Source organism: Melospiza georgiana, chromosome 2 (assembly GCF_028018845.1).
Source record: "Melospiza georgiana isolate bMelGeo1 chromosome 2, bMelGeo1.pri, whole genome shotgun sequence".
NCBI lineage: Eukaryota > Metazoa > Chordata > Aves > Passeriformes > Passerellidae > Melospiza > Melospiza georgiana.
This window is the reverse complement of record NC_080431.1, coordinates 5,268,569-5,289,611: the sequence shown is the minus strand read 5'-3', so window position 1 is coordinate 5,289,611 and position 21,043 is coordinate 5,268,569.

The following is a 21,043-nucleotide window of genomic DNA, read 5'->3' as shown; positions in this document are numbered from 1 at the left end:
AGCTGGTGCCAATGAAGCAGCCTCAGCACAGACAGCCAGGTGTGAAAAGAAATGGTGAGTTCACCTCCAGGGAGTCCCCACCTGTGCAAGGTGAGCTGCACTGAGTGTTTAACCAGCCCACCTGTGACATCCTCTGACACCTCAATTGACATTCATAGAGAGCAGAGAGAGTCACTTTTTCTTCACGTGTCCTTTTTGGAAAACACTCCTGAGATATCATACCTTCTGTTTCCTAGTTTCCATAAAGACACCATGGGCAAAAAGAGTCTTTCCCTGCTCCCTGAGATCCAAAACAAAGCACATCTCACCAATGCACCTCACAGGCAGTAACAGGACAGGCAGATCCTCCTGTTGCTCCTGGGACAGCAGGCACGCAGGGTTTGGGGTGAGAGCTTGCTGTTGGGCCAGGCCAGCCCTCCCCGTGCCATACCATGCTTGTGTTGGCAGGCTCCACTTCCCGTGCTGTGAAAAACACATCCCAGGCTCCCAGGAGACCTAAACATGCAGGGATATCACTGAAGGGAGATGTTTCTTTCCCAGAAGAAACAGATTTCCTATGTGGGAACTCTGTCACACACTGAGATGTGGATGCTGACTTGTTTGTATTCACACAGGGGGAAGAGGCTGTGTCTGTAATGTGTATTGCTGTAGGGATATCTTTGTGCAACACTCAGAGACTACATGCAGGAAAGGCCTTGCTCAAACATCTTGGAGATGCTATTTCAGCTTAATTTGAAATAATTTCACCATTGTTTCTGTTTCTCTCTCCACTGCTGCCCCTGTCTCTGGTTCCTGGCAGGAACCAGTCCTTGAGCATTCCAGTTGAGAGCCCAGCAAGCTCCTCGTGGACCCCATGGATAGCAGCTGAAGGTCTGCTCCCAGCCCCAGACAGGAGCAGCAGGTTTGCCAGTCTGGCAGGCTTCCCCCCAGCATTTTCACAAGCACTTGCTTACCTTGTTTGAGCTTGAGAGAGTTCAGTTTGGGGTGAAGGGTAGGTCAGCTCTTATCTCCTATCTACACGTGCGAATGCAGCCCTTGCCGGTTCCCTCTGCAGCTCCAGCAGTTCCTGCTCAGCAGCACAGCCAGGACCACGCTCTCCCCCTCTGCTGAGGCCTTCCAGTGGGAGGCAAGCAGGGCCAAAGAGCCACAAAAATGTCCTAGGGACCCCCCACCAGCCCTGAGGAAAATCCTGAAGGTCTCTGAGCCTCCTCCTCCGCAGCCTTTGGTGCGGGTGAAGGAGCAGAGCCACAGTTTCCCCTGCCCCACTCCAGGCTGGTGAGAGGAGCTCTGGGGTGATGCTCAGGGATGGCAGGAGCTGGGTGAAACCCCCAAAGAGGATCCTGCAAGGTCCTGTGAGATTCAGAGATTTTAAAAAGCCTCACTGGCCCCCTTCTCCTTCTGGAAACTGTTTTTAGTGCATCTGAGGTGGATTCAAGAGCTTGAGCTACTGGATCTTGCAGTTTGTTTAAGCAAATATCACTTCTGTCAATTTTCCAAATGTCTGTTCACACACAGACTGTCTTAGCATCCTGCCAGGGCTCTAAACATTCATCTGTGGAGAAATTTTCTGGAAACCTGTGCCTGCATCCCTGCCTTGCCTTCCGACCATTTAAAAACCAAACACATAAATATGAGCCCGCATGGAAATGTGAAAGAGTGCATTATCTAAAGCCTTGCAGGTGTGTGTGACTCAGGGCGCCCTGCTCAGACCACAGTCACCTTGTCCTGACCACAGCACACTCAGCTCCAAGTCCAAATGGCAAATCCTACCCATGTCCCTCACTGCTGGAGGCTCCACAGGACAAAGGCAGCAAAACTGACGGGGGGTGGTGTGGGAAGGGAATGGTGGAGCAGGCAGAGACACTCGGTCCTGTGTGTTTTCTTTCCTTAAAGATAAAACCTTACCCCCAGTGAAATGAGAAATCAGGAACAATGTAGGAATTTTAAAGAGGCCCGAGCTGCCACCTGACTCAGCGTCTGGGCAGGATATTGATTAGCAAGGCCATTCTTTATTCCTCTGCTATTGTTCCAGACCAGCCTCCCACATGACAGCAACAGGCGTGGGAACACAGCAGTTTTGGTGTTAAAAAGTGTTTTTATCACTGAGCTGAGGACAGGGGTCTCTGGGAACCAGAGATGGTTGTGTCTGATAGCCAAGGGAATGCATTCACACCGAGAACCTTATTCTGGGATTTCTGAGGTCCTGGGGCACTCCAACACTGTGCAGCACAGCCCCCATCCACCATTTCCACTGAGCTGTGTTCAGGTTCTGCCGAGTTCAGAGGAAGCACCTGTGCCTGCAAAAATCCTTGGATTTCTCCTTGAGCTGCAGTGGCTGCTGTGATGGCTGTTCCTACCAGAACTTGTTTTTAAACAAGCCAGGTTGAGTTCTGTAACTCGTGTGGCACAGCACAGACAACAGGCCCACCACCAATGTCCTTATCCCTCCTCCTCAGCAGGTTTCTTGCCAGTTTTTTTGCAGGGATTTCTTTCCAGGATGGGCTCCAGCCTGCAGTAGCCACCACAAGGATGTCAGTAGGTGAGGGCATCTCCTCCTTGTCCAACAGACCAAACAACTGTGGGTGTTGCACAGCACTGCCACTTCAATTTCCCAGCTGCCTGCAGCCCACCAACAAGCCAACACAAGTCCTGACCAAGTGAGCTGACAGACACTTACACAGCTTCCTGGGACTCCAGGCAGGAATAAAGAAAATCTTTGGTTTCTTGGGATTTCTCAGTGCATTAAAAAGCAACACTGTTCAGTACTTGAACATTTCTGATTTGGCTGAGCAGAAGACAAGCAGTGACCAAGAACCAGGTTTTCAGTGAGCCAAAATATTTCTGGCTGTCCAGAGAGCCATACAGTTAGCTAATGATTTTATATTCTTTGTAGGCTTGTTCTCCATTTGCAAAAAAAAAATTTCGTCTGTAACCACCTTATATATACACATGGTGGTCCTTATTTTCACCCTTAAAATAAAATTAAGAAATGGAAGTCCTTCAGGTGCTGCCTGGACAAACATCAATATACAAATTCACTTCAAAGACAGCCCAACTGAAAGGGCACAGTGCAGCAGGGAGTGGATCTCCAGACACAGCCTGTGCTCTCTGCACACACAATATATTAATTCCAGCATCTAGAAATACTCTGGAACATTGTCTGTGTAAGAATGCACACTTTGGTAATAGTGTGACTGCACCAACTTTTTCTGCAGGTTTTCATGCTCCAGTTTCATTCTTTCCACAAATTTTTCACCTTCCCAAAGTTGAAAAGCAGTCAGGAATCAGCCAAGATTCTCCTCCTCCAACCTGTGACAAATGGACAACCAAGCTAAACTTAGATGTTTAATAGCTGATGGTTCCCTTCTACAAAAAGCAGAGTTAGTGCACAAATTCTGTTTTGCAAAGCGGGTGGACATGGTGTCTCAGGACTGACTGCTTCTCTGCCAGCTTGTACTCAGGGCAAGCTTGGGAATTCTGGGCCCCAGAGCTTGGCTCACTCTGCTCATGGAGACACCACAGACACAAAAAGGCTGGAGCCACTTGGCTCTGCAAAAGCCAGCCCTGCTCCAGCACTGACCTGCACATCAGTCCAGAGCTACACAAAGTAGCCACTGCATCAGCTCATCAGTTTAGCAGAGGGGTTGATTGTGTCCTTATCCACTTATTTGGGCAGCCAGGAATTGAAGAATCCATCACCTTATCCACTACCAAAAAGCAGTCCAACAAATGCAGCAGGTTACAATTTAAAGGCTTTAATTTTTCCTCCCTCCCTGAGCTCAGTGGCACGGTGACACTTTCATTGTTTACTTTGTGACCTTCCTCCTCTTCCAAACCCAGCTCTCAGACAGTGAAGGTCCAGCTAAAACTCACAAACTAAAGGGACCAAGGCACAGGTTGCAGTCTGATCCCACTGTCACCAACAGTCAGTGTGTTCCCTGACCATTTATTCACAGTCCAACTATGCTCTCCCAGGATGATTCAGGAGCTTGGCTGGATGAATAACAGGCCCCACAAGACAGCCTGGACAGAAACACCCAGCATGGTGTCTGAGGAAGAGAGGCAGAGGAAAGCCAAATGGACATGAGCTGTGCCCCATCAGTTGCTCTCAAGATAAGCAGAGCAGGCTCTCATCAATATTAAGACACTGTTTATTCACCTCCAGCAATAAGCCCCATGTTTGGGCAACTGTGCCTCTCTTGTCATGGAGCTGCTCTCAAGAATGCTTCCTACAACATTTTCTGTGAGGAGTTAAGGGTATCCTGGAGCCTGGAGCACTTAAAGATCATTACACTTGCTCTGCCAGATCAGCAGCTCATTGTCCTGCCAGGGGTTCCCACTGCCACCTCGCTGCTTTGTCTCCGGGCCATTTTAGGTTACCCCACCACAGGAGCCCAGGCTACAGCCCCACAGGACTCGTGCCATGGTGTCTCAGAGCAGGAGAGATGGCTCTTTGGGACTGCCTCAGAAACCCCCTGGCACACGAAAAGAAAGATGTCAATCTATGAGGCACTTGAGCAATTGTTCCCTGAATGGAACGGGAACTCGGAGGCAGGAATTGTCCCTGTGGAGCCTGGGGACAAAGCAGCCTCTGCCAAAGGAGCCTCAGCCACAGAACAATGCTCCAGGGAAAGCAAACAATTCCAGAATGTCTGTATCCGTTCTTCAGGACTCCTTCTTACTGAGAAAAGCAAGCCATGAATAAAAGTTGATACATTTATTTCTAACCAGGAAAACCCAAGCAACCAAAACAAAAAAGGCTACTCTGACAGATATGCACCTAGAAAAGTAAATAAAATATGTGCTAAAAAATAGAAGAGACATCCTCAATGAGTAATTTAACCCCCCAAATAAGAAATGTTATGATGCCATGGGATATATGTGCCTATGTATAACACTGCTTACCAGATACGTACATGGGTAGGTAGATACATTTGCACTAGTTACAATTTTGGTCATGTTCTTGCTCCTTTTCAGGTCACTACCAAATATTTTAAACAGTATCTGTGCTTTGTCCCTTTATTAGGTTTTTTTCTCTGTTAACACTGGCAAACGACTTCATTAATTCCTTCTTTTTACTTATTCATGATCTGTAGCAAAGCTTCCTTCTCAAATCAAGGCCACTTAACAGCCTAATCTGAAGATTTAAAAAAAAAATAACACAAATAATTTCTCCTTTTCCAACTTTTCTTGAAATGATGAAGAAATTCTGTACATTGATATAATTTACCAGTATAAGAGATGCTGCATTGACATTGACCAGACCATCTGCTCCCAACAATTTACAATCACAGCATCATTCGGGTGGGAAGGGACATCAAGAGACTTGAACTTCTTGTTCTTTAATTTTATCAGCCTCCCTTTTTGACAGCAGTTCTTCCAGCAGCTCATCTTTATTTTCGGGTAGATTAGGAGTCTAGCCTGATGGTGGCAAAGCTCAGGAGGGGTGTAGCTCAGAGCACAAACTGTTATCAGATGGAGCTGCTTGGAGGCTGCTCTGGGTCATACAAGCAGCCTCAGACAGGTCCAGAACTCTGAGGGCTTTGAGATGGCTCAAGGCACAGAAGTGATGGGTTTTCTCTGCTGTGTGTCCATTCTCCTTCATTCCCCCTCACAACCCAGCCCAGAATGAATTTCTCCATGTTACCCACCCTGACCATGTCACCACAGTCACCCCAGCTCTGCTCCAGACCTGGACAAGCTGCAGGGCATTTCTGACCCTCACCAGCCCGGTTCAGCCGCTTGGACAGGAGGTGACAGCAGAACACTAAAGGAAGCAGAAGGCCCAGAAATTTCCATCTTTGGAGAACTCTGACCATTACCAAGGCCAGATAATATTAATGTTGGCATCACATGAAGTTTCTTCATCTCCATCATCTTTTTTTTTCACAGCTGAACCATCCCACAGCTTTGTTGTTCTTGGAAACCAAGAGTGAGTTCCCATGCAGGCCAGCACAGAGCAGATTGCTGCACAAAGCAGGGCAGACACCAGGGCACAGATCACCACCACTGAGCTCTGCATGGATTCCTCTCAGGCTGGTCTGTTTGCTTACACAGCTGCAGGCTCCTCGTTCACATCACTTGGGTAGCTGAAAGATAATTTTGCATCGTTCCTGTGCTGGAGTTTTCACGTGGGCCCACTTTTCAGGGTGGAGAATGATTCTTTTTAAGTATAGGAAGAAGTTTATCAAAGTAGCTTTTCTAATGCAAGAATAATCAGAGTTCTGAGAGGAGGAGGAGGAGAAATTGAAAGGATTGCTCAGGTGGAAGGAAAAGTTGTGTGACCTGGATTAGAAGGAATTTGGCTGGAAGACTGGCTTGGATTTGTCCAGACCTACCAGATAGAAATGAGGGAAGAGCTTCTCTCACAAGTATTTGGGAGAGGGTTGTGGGGAGTTCTGGAGCTCATGGGCAGCCACAGGAGCTTCAGGAGAAACACTGAAGTCAGGTTTAGATTCACCCTAGACTGTGGTACTCTGAGAGATCTCCAGCTCTGAGGAATCTGATGGCATTAAGGCATCAGCCTCTACTCTCCAGGCAGCATTTCTCATGTTTTCCAAACAATTTGGGAACTGCAAATCGGCGCAGATTTCTCAGCTCAGTAATTGTGGTGTTGCCTCAGCATTTTTCTATCAAGATTCTTCAAAGCCCTTTAGATTCTCTCCCCAAATGCAGCCATCCATCCTCCTCCACGAAATCCCAGCCCTTACTGATTATTACCAATAAAGTTATTGATGTTGGAAATGCTGATGCAGGAAGATGAGGCTATTTAGGGACGTTTTGCCAGATGCTGGTTGAGCGATACTGCATCATTTCATGCAGCACATCACAAAACCTCTTTCTTCCCTGCTGTGTTAAATTGTTACTTTCCCTGAGGGAGAAACATGGCTCTTCACAAATCTGGCCTGAGAGGAAAGTGGGGAATGAGTGTGGGAACAGCAGACAACATCAAGGATTCCCATTTCCCTGTTGTTTGCAGCCTTGCCTTTAACCACTGCCACTCATTTTCTGAAGTGCTCTTTCAGTGGCCACAGCCTGTGCTGCCTCTGGTGTGGTGACAGCACTCCCAAACAGTGAGAGCACTGTCAGAAAAACCAGCCTTGGGTTCCTCTTGGGCTGAAAGAACCAATTTACTGCTCTCCTTCAACAGGCAGAAGATAATTATAGGGAGTCCCTATGCCACATCACATGGGTATCACATGCAAAACCCATATATCCTACTGATGTGCACTGCTTAGGCACCTCTGTTCCTCACACACAGAAAGATGATGAACACCCCCAACCAGGAAAAAAAATTACTTATTATTTTGATAGCTATTTTTTCATATCCCAATTGAACCTGAGGGGTAGTTTTTAAGGAAAATAAATTTCACACTTCTCACCAAGAAGCCAAACAGAACTGCAAGATTCAGAACAAAACCAATGAATTTATAGGTACTTCAGCTTGTTTCAATCAAGTTTAAATATTTCTTCCTTTTCCACCATTTCAAGGAAAGCAATAAACATCAGCAAGCAAACAGAATCCTGTCTGACATCACTTACTGGTCTGATTTTATCCCCAGGTTTCTGCATGAGCTCATACAGGGGTTTTTCCACAGTGCAAGCTCATTTTAACAACATCTGTCAATGACTAAGTCAGAGAGATAAAACACATTAACCCACCAATGAAACATTTCTGTACAGGTAGCAATTTTGGGGATAGTTTTCTCTTAGGTGTCCTGTGGTCATACTTCATCTTTTACGTCACTTAGCATTAAAAACAAGAAGCTCCAGCATGCAAAGGGCCCAGTGAAAATGCACTGCCTGGATTTATATGGAGCAGGGCATCACACTATGTATGAGCACCAAGAGAGAACTCAAATTAAATTAAATGGGAAGCTAAGTGGGGAAAGCCCTGTGTTAGGCAGGACTTCAGTGCTCAGGGAACTCCCTAGCCTGCTCCCCACTCCCTGTAGCTTTGACCATGAGTTTGTGGCCACCTGGAGAGCCAGCAGGGCTCTGTGTGGCTGTGGGGAGAAGGCAGGCACCACTTCCTTGGCTTTGTGCTGCAGGTGATCCATACACACACACCTGTTTCCTCTGCAGCCCCTCACCTCTCTGCCAGACAGACAGACAGACAGGGTTCCACCAGGAAACCCAGGTGTCCAGAAAAACAATTCAGGACATTTGAATTGACCAAATCCTTCACCCTTCCAGAAAGCAAAACTGGGTACAAACCTTTTCCATGCTTTCCTGTCATAAATCCTCAGGACACCACGTGCCTGATGCATGCCTGTGAAAGGATTTGCCTTTATGCAGCCACACAGAAGTGCAGCATGAAGGAGCAGGGCTCATGGCCCACTTGGGAAAGGAAAGCCCATTAAAAGCCATTTTCCCTGCCCCACATCACTGCTGGGCTTGTGAGCTCTTGTACACACACAGATATTTGGTCTTCTAGTACAAAATGCAGCCTTCTCATCTGCTTGGGCCAGCAGTGTCCTCCTGCCCCTTCCCCCCCATTTGCTGTGATGTACTTTACAGAAGGCTTCAGAATCCAGCCAACACTCATCACAAAATTGGTGGGAAAAATCATGATTCATGAATTTTTTCAATTAATCAAGTTCTTAATTTTACCCAGGAGATCATGCCTTGAGATTCTTTCAGACCATCACAAAGAGAGCGAGCTGGCTGGGAGCAATACGCACCATCTGAGGATCCTCCCATAGCTCAGGCTGCTTACTTTTCAGTTTCACTCACCATCAGCCAAGCACATGTCTCTTTTCCCCCAAATCCTTTCTTCCTCTGAAGCTGACTCCCAGGGAAAGCTCTGGAGATCCTTCAGAGCAGATTCTCATCCTGATTTCTCTTCCCTCTGTGGACAAAGAATGGAGCAGGCTGAGGTCCTTCTACCCCACACTTGCTTTAGGAAAAGACGTGTGCCTGTGATTCTTTCCACCTCTGCAAATTTTCCTAAAGCCCCAGGATTTGGAGCTGGGATCTTGCAGCAGCACAACTCCAGGATGGGAGAGCTGATCAGAGAGATAAAAGACATTAACTCACAAATGAAACATTTCTGAACAGGTAGCAATTCTGGGGATAGTTTTCTCTTTGGTGTCCTGTGGTCATACTTTATATTTTCCCCAGCCTATTTTTATACTCTATATTTCACCCCAGGAACTTGGTGCAGGCACTGGCAGCACATGTCACAGCTTTCTGGGGTGAGAAGTTCCCCAGCAGCAGGCTAGGAGCTGCTGTCATTCCAGAAGTTTCTGAGAAACCATGTTGGAAGAAAAAAAACCCCAGGAGTTTCAACAATCTCCAGCATTTTCCAGTCTGTGACATTTGTACACGGAGGGACCTCACCCACAGAGCTGGCCCCAAGCTGTAACTATATCAAGCCACTCATGTGAGCAAGACTTTGCAGGATCTCAGCCTCAGGGGCTACCAAGAGTCCAGCAGGCCTGAGAGACTGACAAAAAGGCTCTCAGCTCACATCCAGGATCAAAACACCACTTACTAGAACAAAGCACGGATTAAGTGATACCAGCCAAATGAGACAGACACCAAATAAGTGCAAATAAAAATTTTTCCTGCTGTCAGAACACCATCATGGGATCTGCACGTGGCATCTCTTCCTGCAGAGGCTATGGAGAAGTGATTCCACTATCTGCCGTGGAATTCCCCCAGGAAAGCTGGCCTGGCTGGCAGTGTGGGGTGCCTAACTTCCAGACAAATTACACTGCAATCAATGCAACTCAAGAATGTAATTAATTTTAAGTAAGCACCTACAGACTGTGATGAACTAGGATGCTGCATTGCTCAGTGCACTTCTTTGGCTGATTTGTTCACCAAGGCAGTACCTCAGAGGGACAGAAATCACAGAAACCTTCTAAAAGCTGCAAGGATACCTTAAATAAAGGGAAGACTGTTGTATTTATATTAAAATTACCAAGTTTTTAAGACCCAGTTTCTTAGGGTCTTAAAAGAGATAAGGCACTCAGAGATAATGCACTCAAAGTGACTCTTTTATAAACACCTAACCTGGATGAATTAAAAGGAACATATAAACCAAGATCTTCTATCACTTGCCAATACAAGAGGCATTATTGCCTCAGGCCTCAGAGAGAACTGCAGTTTTTCATTCCTGCTTTTAGTTAGGCTAATGAGGAGGAGAAGGAAGAGAATTTTTGAGGTGGGCTCCTCTTCCTTTCATCTGACAAGTGGTTACTGAGCTGTGCAAAGCTCTGTGAGCTCAGTCCCGCAGCGCCTGGGTTCCCAGAGACTGCACTGCTGAAAGGGGAGGTGAGTTCTGCCTATCTCCTCCCTGCAGCTGGTTAAACACTCACTTAGCAGAGGGCCCTCAACAAGTGATGTGGCTTTGCACTGGGGAGAGTTGGCAAGTGCTTCTCAGTTACCTGTTTTATTCTCCTCTTGTTCCATTGCAAGCCATGAGGCTCCTCGGGAAGGCTCAGGCTCACAGACACTTTGTGCCTCCGATGGTTTGGCTGCCTGTTCTTCTCACCAGCCACATGCCAGCATGACTTCATGGTGTGGCTGCTTTGGGGAGCTGCATGGGGAAGCAGACTGCAGCTGCTTCTGGAGGATATAAATATTTTTTGCACTCGAGGGGCTCCAGCAGTCCAGCAGGGTCAGGGACACCTGGGCTCTATTCCTGGCTCTCCTGCAGACCTGCTGCATTGTTTCACTCCTTTCAGTGGCTCGAAATGAAGCCCTTTTCCTGCCAAATTTGTTTTCTTAGGTGTGAGGCTTCCACTTGAAAACTTGAGCCACAGTAAGGAATTTGGGGTGATGGGACTGGCCTGTGAATCTGATCCATTCATTTGATAAAATCCCACAAAAGCCATTGCATTGGTGAGCACCACAAACGGCTCACAGGCCAGCCTCACTCACACCATTTACCAGTTAGCCATCTGCTCCCTTCAGATATTATTTTATGGCTTTCCTTTGTTTTCACTAAGGCCCAAACAGGAATGAAATTGTGGGTCCTGTAGCTAGCCCTTTTAAATAAATAGTCCTGCCATCACTCTAATAAGTTTGACAAGTTGGTCACAGGCCCTGGGCAGGAAGCTAATAAACTTCAAGTTGCTTTTCTATTGTTTTCCTAAAACAATTTGACTTCCTTTCTGATAGCCTCGAATTCCTTCAATAAAAATAGAGTAGCTGGGAGCCAGGGGAAGAGCTGAACCCGAGCCAAGCCGTGCTCACAATGCCGCCTGCGTAAGATCACATTTTATCCTGATCCACGAAGACCCTTTAAAAGAATAGCAGGCAGACAGCTGCCAGTGCATGTCAGGAACAGCTTGGGGTGAGTCTCCCCCAGCACTGGTCCCCTCCAGGCTGGAGGGATGTCCAGGCAGTGAGGCAGTGTCAGAGCACAGGCTGAGCTCCTGCCTGATCCCTCAGACCCTTCAGGATCTCTTCTGGGAGCCCAAGGCTGGCACAGAGCTCTGCTAAAGCTCACCCGCCCCTCAGTCAACTCTACCTGCTCCTCTCTCTACCTGTGCAGGCTCAGCAACAAGAGGTAAAGGTCTGTTCTTTCTTTTCTTCTTTTGGAAACATATCTGTGAATATATGTGTACACACATATTTCTGTCAGGCAGCAATTCATCCAGCTGGAAGTTTGCAGGACAAGATGAATGTCTGGTGGCTAGGTAGATGAGGACTCCTTGCTTTAAAATGACTTGCTGGTTCTTTGGACAAATCCTTTATGCTCTCCACGGTCTGGTTCCTCCACCTGTAAAACAAGGAGAGTGTTTATAGGAGCTGCAATTTCATTATCATCTGCAAAGCACTTCTCAAATACTCAGAGATGCTGCAGAGTTGAGAAGTGGAGGCAGGAGGGGTGAGAGGGCAGTACTTTGTTTCCAGTAACATAAACCTGACAGCTGAGCATTTACTTTGGGATAGATGGCAAATTCTCCTCCCTGAGATGAAAACCTCTTCCAGTTTTTCTTGCTGAAAACTTTACTGGAAAATGAGTCTGACACAGAGTGATGTTTCACAACTGGCTGTTTCTTGTTTCCTCTTTTCTCACTCTGTGCTGGTTTGGTATTCTGGGTTGGGAAGATGGAAACATCCATCCATATGGAATAACTTGGGATTTTTACTAAATGAGGAACTGTAACTATAAAACTCTTCTTATTCAGGGGCCTTTGCTACTCCTCTTCCCTTGGGCCCAGCCTGTCCTTGGGAATTTGCCTCCTGCTGGAGGATGCCTTCAAACTGTCTCCAGAGTAAAACAGAGAACTTCCCTCTCAATCATATCCGTTCATGGGGATTTGAGACAAAATGTTCCATCAGGAAGGCACCATCCTTTGCTGCTTTGGAGAAGGTACTGAGGTGCTTTAGAGAGGTGCCTGCCCAGCATGGAACACTATGAGAACCAGAATGAGTGCAGTGCTGTGGCCAGGCAGCAGAGATGAGCTCAGCCACTGTTGGGGGGTGTTTTTTTCTGAAATTTCCCAACGCAGCAAACCTGACATCCTCCTCAAGGACAGAAGTCCTTGGTAATGGCAGGAATGTACAAGACATTCTCCCTTCAGACAATCTCTTTCAGTTTTCACATCTCAAGAGCTGCATTTGAAACAAACAGCCTTCCAGCCAAGCCAGATGCTCTGGGAACACCTGTTTTTTGTGAAGAAACTCATATGTGAGCTCTTATCTGTACTACTGCATATCTGCAGACCTTCTCCATGCATCCTCTTGGCTCGCTCTTTTTGTTTGTTTAAATCTCAGGCACAGAGTGAATCCTTCCATTAAATATCCATGAGATCAGTGCTGAAAAACTCATCACACAAACTCTGCTCCAGATTTACCTGGCTTTTGTATGCAAGGGTGCAGATCTGCTAAGGCACAGAGGCCAGTACAGGAAAAAGAATGAAAAAGGCACCTCTTGGCTTATCAGGTCCAATCCCTTTGAATAAGGGGAAAGTACAAACCAAATGGCCTTTTCTAAACTTACTAAACTCTGTCCTAAATCTCATTAGGTTCCCACCCTAACTTGTGCTGCTAAAATGCTGTTCCAGCACCTCCTTGCCTGCTCTGTTGCTTAGAAACCTTCTGATTTCCAACCTAAATTCATTCATGGCCAATTTATATCTATTTATTCTTGTGCCACATTGTCCTTTAGCTCATGTAGCTCTGCTCTCTCCTGAGCACTTACTTTCCCAACCCCCAGTCCCTAAAAGTATTTATAGGCAGCAAATCTCTCCTCTCTTAACCTTTGTTCTGCCAGACTAAGTAACTAAGCTCCCTTACAGTATTCACCCTGCAGGCACATCACACCGTGGTTTAATTACTTTGTGTAGCTGCACTAGCATGAAATTCAGTGCAAAATAATTAATGCTGAAAAGCTCAGACTGGTAGCACATCTATTTCCAAATCAGCTCAGATATCTCTGTGCAGTCCCTGCTGTGACTGATAAGTAAACACAGTGTTGGCTGAGACACCTTCCATCCCTCTGACCACCCCACTGCCTTCCTCTGCACCTGCTCCAGGCTGAGTGTCCTCCCTGCATGTGGGGAAGCAGCACTGCAGACACTGTTTTGGAGAAGTCTCATCCTTTTGGATGACACTGCTTCCACTCCCTGCTGCTGCATCCTCAAAGTTTGCTTTGCTTGCCTTTTTCACCCCCGTGTAGCAGAGCTGGTTCCTCCTCCCTTGAACCATGAACCTTCTCCATCTTTCTCCTGGGACATGGAGATTGCTGTTACTCTTCAAACAAGTTCCTAGTGTGTGACTTCGCACTCTCCCGCTTAACCTCACCTTGATCCCTCCAGTCACAAAGAGCCTTCAGCTCTGGCAGGGCTGGGATCCACCTCTGCCCTCCTGATACCTCCCAGCTTGGTCTCACCAGCAGATTTCATTAGTGTTTCTACATTCTGTGCCAAGGTAATTAACAAAAATATAAAAAAAAAAGATCAGTCCTAAGAGCAATCTTTAAGCAGCCTCGCAGATAATTTCCCTTCAACCTATTAAGGAACTGGTGTATCAATTCTGTCAGTCTCTTACTCACTTGAGGATTTATTTAATAATCCCTGTCTTCTTCATCTGAATCTTCTACACTAATTTGCTTCTTCTGGGACACCTTATCATACGGTTTGCTGAACTCCAGGTAGATAAGGGCTGCTCTGTTCCTTGTACCTAGGGGGTCAGGAATCCTAATCCAAGAAAGCTCTTAAGTTTTGATCAAAAGATAGCACATGGTTTTTTTTTTATTTTCCCTTTCCCTCCCAGTTTTATTTCTGCTTTCCTTCAAAATGCATTGCACAGCACCACAAACTGCTGTGATCTGTAGGCTGCACATGGCAAGCTGTCAGCTGTTCTCCTCATTCCCACTGTTGGGGACAGCATTCTCCTCCACTTGCTCTCCTCACTTAAGTCACACAAGTTTTGCATAACAGGGTCTTAGGGAGGGGAGTCAAAATTCTTTTTCCCTGCTAAAGATTGAGCAAACCAGCTATTTTTCTAGCTGATGGGCTGGAGAAGCTGCCAGGACTCCTCTGTTTCCCTTGAAGAGGGTGCAGTAGAGAAGGGATGACACATTGAGGGACTGGCTGAAGTATCCACACAACATCTCTGCAACTCTTTCTGTCTTTTGCCTCCCTGTCTGCCTTCTACCATTTCCTTTACATGCATCAAAACCCAAATAGTTACCACTAGCACCAAAACAGAAAGGGCTCTCAAGAGGTACCTCCTGTGCATCATGCACGAGTTGGACAGAAACCTTCTCCCCTCCCTCTGACAATCAGCAGAACCAGACTGTATCTGCTTCAGGATTCAGGATTACCTCTGTGTGCCACTCAGGAACAGCCCTTGGGCAGGAAACACAGAGGAGTGAGCAGGGAGAACCAGACCTGATCACCCTGAGTGCACAGCAAAGTGTCAGCAGGGAGGTGAGTGCATTTCAGACAGCTCTCTCTCTCTCTCTCACAGGACCTGTCTCTCTACAGCATGTGAAAAACACTTGACAAGCCTTCTCCCTAGCCTATCCCAAAGCCATCTGTGAGCTGGACCTGTATTATTAACACCTTTTTTTGGACACTTCTATGATGAGTTCCTTGACAATCTCACTGGCATGAAATCAACATGAGTTTACATAATAATGCTTCGTGGAAATTACTCTACAAAGACAAAAAGCTGGAATGATATTCTCCTTCCCATGAATTTCCATTGTAGATACAAAACTGCCACACAGGAGAGGGAGAAACAACTCCAGTAACATTTCCATTTTCTTAAAAGCCACAGAAGGGCTTTCAATAAAGTTAGAAATGAAGCAGCAGGTGACTCTACATGTCTCCATACCAGGAGGTCACTGAGCTGCTGTAGGAATTTACTTGTCCTGCATCCTGCACTAACCATCATTGAGGATACAGCCCTTCTGGAAAAGAGTTGCACTCCTAACTTCAGAGTGAGAATGTCCACACACATGCTTCCAGAGATAGCCTCTGCACAAAACTGTCCCTTTGTAGACTGGCTTTCAATCAGGACTAAAGGAGGTGGTAAATTAGCAGGAGAAAAATTATTAGAAGAGTTGCCAGCATTGTGTCTTAGTCCCTGGACAGCTTTTCTTTCTTGATCTGCACTCACTGATGCATAGAGACCACCAGGCAATGCTGTGGGTGGGAGATATCTAGTCTGGGCAGGATTGCTGGAGGGATGACCACCAAAGCTTGTGTGCAGCAAGTTGGTTCTCAGGTCAGCAGAGCCTTCTGTGCAAATCTCACTCTCCTGCCACTGATTCTTTGAGACCTTTATCAAAGCCAGAAGGCAGCTCTGATTCTGCCTCCTCACTGGGCCATTCCTGTTGTGCAGGAATCAGAGGCTCAGCTTGACACACACATGAAATACAAGACCTTCAGACACTTGATATGTCAAAAACATTTTTAAGAGAGGCCCAAACGCTCGTGAGTCTGACTGTGTGTGCAGGGAGGTGGTGGTAGCGTGGTGTGACAAAAAACACCTCTCTTGACAGGCAGATTATTCTCTACTTATCAGCAAGGGGGCATGTAAAAAGTCTCAGGGAGGCATTTGGTGCCCTTTGGGACAAGGTTGCAGCTGTGCTGGGCCCCTGGTCCAAGCCAGCAGAGCAAGTTCTGTGTGATTTGAAGAGGTGGAAGACCCCATTCTGCTTTGCCAAATTAAGCTTGAACGAGTCAGAAATATGTCCTTAGTCGGTTGAATTGTCTTTTGTCTTGTGTGGTAAAACCTTTCCAGGGTCTGTCTGGTGTAACTGTGGGGCAAGGCTGTCCCTTTCCATTTGGGGAAGGCTGAGAGTTATCTGTGGGAAGATGTGCAAGGGAGCAGGAGCAGCAGTGGCTGGAAGGGACTGCGCGGAGCCAGCAGCGAGTGCATCCTGCCGGCACCAGGAGGGTGGCACAGGGAGAGGCTGAGAATGAGAGAGAGGAATGAGAGCCATGGTCTTTAAAGGAAAAACAACAGGAAACCAGGTTTGAAAATAGAAAGATTAGTCTGGAGGAGGGGGGAAAGACAAGAAAAGTAGGTGAAGAAAGAAGAGGGGGAAAGGCGGACGGGCAGTGGGGAAGACAGAAAGTGACACAGAAAGGGGGTGGAGAAAAAGAGAGGAAGAGAGAGAGAGAGAGAGAGAGAGAACCATATTAAAGGAATAAAACGAAGCAACTGAGGAGAACAAGGAGTTCAACTTCACTACAAAAAGGGAAAGTGCTAAAGCAGGGAAAGGAGATTGAAGACAAGACACTGGAAATCAGGTAAGCAACCAAGAGGGGGAAATAATAGAACTGCAGAAGTGCCGATGGTAGATCAAGTTATTACAACAGCATGAGGGGAAAAAGGGATTTGGAGAGGCAGGAAAAGAAGGGTGGCCAAAAAATGACTTTTAAAAAATTAACTTTTTTTTTTCATTTTTTCTGTAAAACATTCCCACAAGTAACATGGTGGGCTTGGGACATTTTAAAAATTACATTGTTTTACCACAGGCAGTTAGAGAATTAAGAAGTAACTTCCCTGCTAGGAACATAGATACCCATAGATTCCAATGTATAGGAAAGCACGATAAGAGCCCCAAACATCCTCCCTCAGACAGTATAAAGTGCAAATTGCCATTTCTGTCAGATCCCATTTCAACATGCTGCCAAGCTGCGTGGGGGACAGTGGTGAAGGGAACTCTTACCTAGGAGAGGCTCTCGGGGTGCAAACGCTTTATCAAGTGTCTGCATAAACTGCCTGTGTTCTGAAGTGCACAGGATGCTTTCGAAATATTGCAGTTTCTTTTCCCTGAGAGTTCTGTGTCCTGGCTGTGTGTGACATGGAGCCTGGGAACGTAGCTCCAGAGCAGAGAAGTGCCTTGCTGCTATCTCCAGTCACACGCTCTGTGCGCGCCGCCAGGGAACGAATGCCTTTCTCCTCCATCCTGCCCGTGGCAGCCTCAGCAAGGAGCCACACAGACCTGAAGGGACAAATGTCCTCTCCCACACCAGCAGCTGCTGCTCTTTTTATTCGCCTTCCTAACTTTCCTCCCCGCTTTTTGTACTTGGAATACTTAGGCCATTAGATTTCTGTACTTGAACACTGCTTTTCCAAAGAGCAGCCACCTTGGGAATATGGTACCCCTGGAATACACCCACCTGGAAAGAGGCAATCTCAGTTCAGTGTAAAGGTTGCTGACTAATTGCCACCTCAGATCTGTGGTGGCTCCTTTGACTTCCTGAAGGCTGCCCATTTGTCATGTCTAAGGAGCTTTGTGGCATTCTGGTTTTAACAACTTGGGTAAACTGAGGCAGAGCCTCTGTCCCTCAAGTGCCATAACAACCTTTAGATGATCATATAAGTGGTTTTTTTTTTTCTAGACAAACCTCAGCTAAAAAAGTCCTGTGCTGAATGAGCCTTAAGCACTGAACTCTCCCTCCATTATAATAAACCTATCCAAATTCCTTGGTGAAGCAGTGTGGATGAATTTCTATTTCTTTCCCCTACTGCTGCCTATGTGTTCCTCTCTTTAAAGAGCTCCATGCCTGTAACATGTGTGTTACATGTTACAATATGTGTGTGTGGCCAGGAGCAGCCTAATCTGTTATTCAGAAGCCTCACAGTACTCAGCATTTGTATCAGGAGCCAAAAAAATTCTGCGTTTGCTGCTATTTTCAAAACCTACTCTGAGAAAAGCACACATTTCTAACTTTGTTCCCCTTTTCCTTGGGAGCAGAGCAATACTTTAGGAGAATTCCTGATGCTTCATGGTTTAAAATACTCGTCAGGCTCTTGTCGCTTGGGAACTATGTTAAGTATTCCTGTTACTATAAGTATTTGGGGATGGTTGTTGTTTTTGGGGGTTTTTTTTTCCACTCAACAGTATATATTATCACAATATTTTTAGTATTATATGTGCATTAAAAAAACTAAGCTCTGACAGAAAATACAGAACTTCATACCTTAGCTTCTCTTCTCTTCTTGACCTTCAGACAGATTTCACACATTCTGCACACATTTGTCCAATTTCTGACTTATCTTGCAGCACTGAAATTAGACAAGGAGGAATGAGTAATTCAGCACTACCCCATGCCATTAGGGAGCACAGTTTGGGAACTGCTCCATGCTTTGGGTGCTGTTGTATGAGGCACAAGGACAAAGGCTTAAAATTAGAAATAATTCCCAGAAGACAAGAGAGAGACTTCAATATTGGGGGGGATCAATTTTATTGCTATTGATAAGCAACTGAGAGATCTCTGTGAGCAATACTCAGCATGGTAGCTGTTCCCTGAAACAAAGAAATATTCATGCCACACAGCAGGCAATGAGCAGAGAGATGCACGCTTTTAAGTCTCTCTAGGGTATCTTTGAAGAGGGGTCAGGGGGTTTTAGTGTAAGAACCACGGGGTTTACACTTCCATTTCTGCCTTTCTCCATTTTTTATGTCATTATGGACATGCTCTGAGAATGGCTGAGAATTTCCATATGAAACTGCTCTCCCTCAGAAGCAGAAAAGCTGACAGATGCCTCGGCCAGGGCTCAGGGTGGCTTGGGAAGTGAAGCAGCCTGGCAAAGGTGACCCCTGCAGAGCTCCAGGGTCTCCTGCTGCACTCAGCTGTCTGGTGAAGAAAGGAGAGAACAGTGGGATGGAGAAAAACTGCCTCCAGTTTGTAATCAGATAAAGCTAACCAAGAGGACTGGGGTTAATTCTTCCTTCTTAGTCCAATTTCCTCTGTCATGATGAGACAAATCACTTAAACTGCATTTCCCCACAAATGCCCATATCTTGTCTTTTCTCTGACTTCTACGTGTGGTGCAACTGGTGGAAGTGATAAACTCTCCCACTCCAGCACAAACCAGACAGAGCCCTGCTCTGAATACACATTACACACTGCTAAGTGCACTGGGGAAAAAAGCACCAACAGATTAACCACACCACCAAAGAGCTTCCAAAATTAATGAACGGTTTTTATCTTAGTCTCTCACTGCCTTAGTCCCTCAGCTGCACAGCTGATCTAACACCATCTCCTCACCTCTGGGTGGTAATGAAAGTAAGCAGATTTATAATTGTGAGGCGATCAGATACTGTTGTGATGAAAGCCATAGGAAAACCCACGAGGAAACTAATAATTCTGCCTTTAGAGCTGGACTTGAATAATGTACAGTAAATGAGGCACAGGCCACCCACTGAACAATGAGGAGAAAACAAAACGTTGAATAGCTGCTGTTGAAGAAAGCCCCCGCCAGGCTGGCACTGAACAAGGCAGGCATCCTGTGCAAAGAATGAGGTGACAATGTGAGGATGTGGTTAAGGACTCCAAGAGGCACAGGCACAAAGAGATTGAATTAAGATTACTGAGAACAGTAACCCCAGCATTTCCTAACTCCCTACTGCTGGGCTTTGCCAATTTAGTATTAGTTGGTTTCAAAGGGGGATGTATTTTTCTGCATATATATATATATATATATGGTGCATACACTGAGTACAAAAAATAATCTACTCACACAGACTGAGGCAAGGATACAGCAATGAGGCTGGAGTGTGAGAAGAATCCCACAGATTTTTGGAAAGAAGGAAGAAATGAGATTTGACAAGGTAGTAATAAGTGGGAAATAGATAGTGGCTGAAAATGTCCCCTTTCTAAGGCTGACAGAATTAGCAATTTGGTTGCTGTAGAGAGTTAGCTGGCCAAAAACTGAGGCAATGCTCTCTGGGGGAGCTTGACTGTAGGGAAACCACAGGGAACTGGTAGGCAGGGAGATACTGGGGTGAGAGGAAGGAAAAAGGATGGGAAAAGTCTGAATGAGAGCTCTCTCCTACCCCCATTATCTCTCCATCCTGTTTTATTTCCACACTATAACCAGTTGCATCCCATGCAGTCTGTGAATGAGCCTAAAATCCCATGGGCAGGTTTAATTGTGCCCAGTGTGAGGCCTGGCATCCCTGCACACCTCCTTACACCAGCCTTCCCCACAGACTGAGCAGTGCTTGAGATCAGCTTCTCTCAGCAGAGATTTTTCAAAGATTTTCATACTACGGCAGCCCCCCAATTTCTCAGCTTGTTTTTGTTTTCCAGAGCTCCCTGTGCCCTCTCTGCCTGTCTCCTCACCTCTATTTTGCCCAATTTAGTGTCTTCTGCAAATTCAGAATCCCAAGAGAATTAGAAGATGCTCCCTGCTTTTTAAATGTAAGCCTGGATACCATTATCATGTAACTATTTGCTGCCAGCTTTTCAAAGGTAGTGGGATAAATCCATCCCTCAGCTTGACTCGTCTGAGTTCAAGGTCTCTTCTCTTCTTCGTGTCCTGAGACTACATCAGGCAGAGCTTGGCCCTAATATTTGGATATATGAAAGCACATGGGGAGGAATAGCATTAGATGTTCTGGACAGGCAACTAATAAAAATTCAACTGACTGGGAGTCTGCACCTTCCATTATCACTTCAGATGAAAATATTCTACATATTATTATCATCTGTGTGTGTAACTCATCCCTGATCACTCACACTTGAAGGTGCTGAGTGATTCCCCTCTGTCTGTGTCCCTGTGTGTGCAGGAGGTGACAGGGCATTCAGCTCCCTTATCTTCTCACCCACTC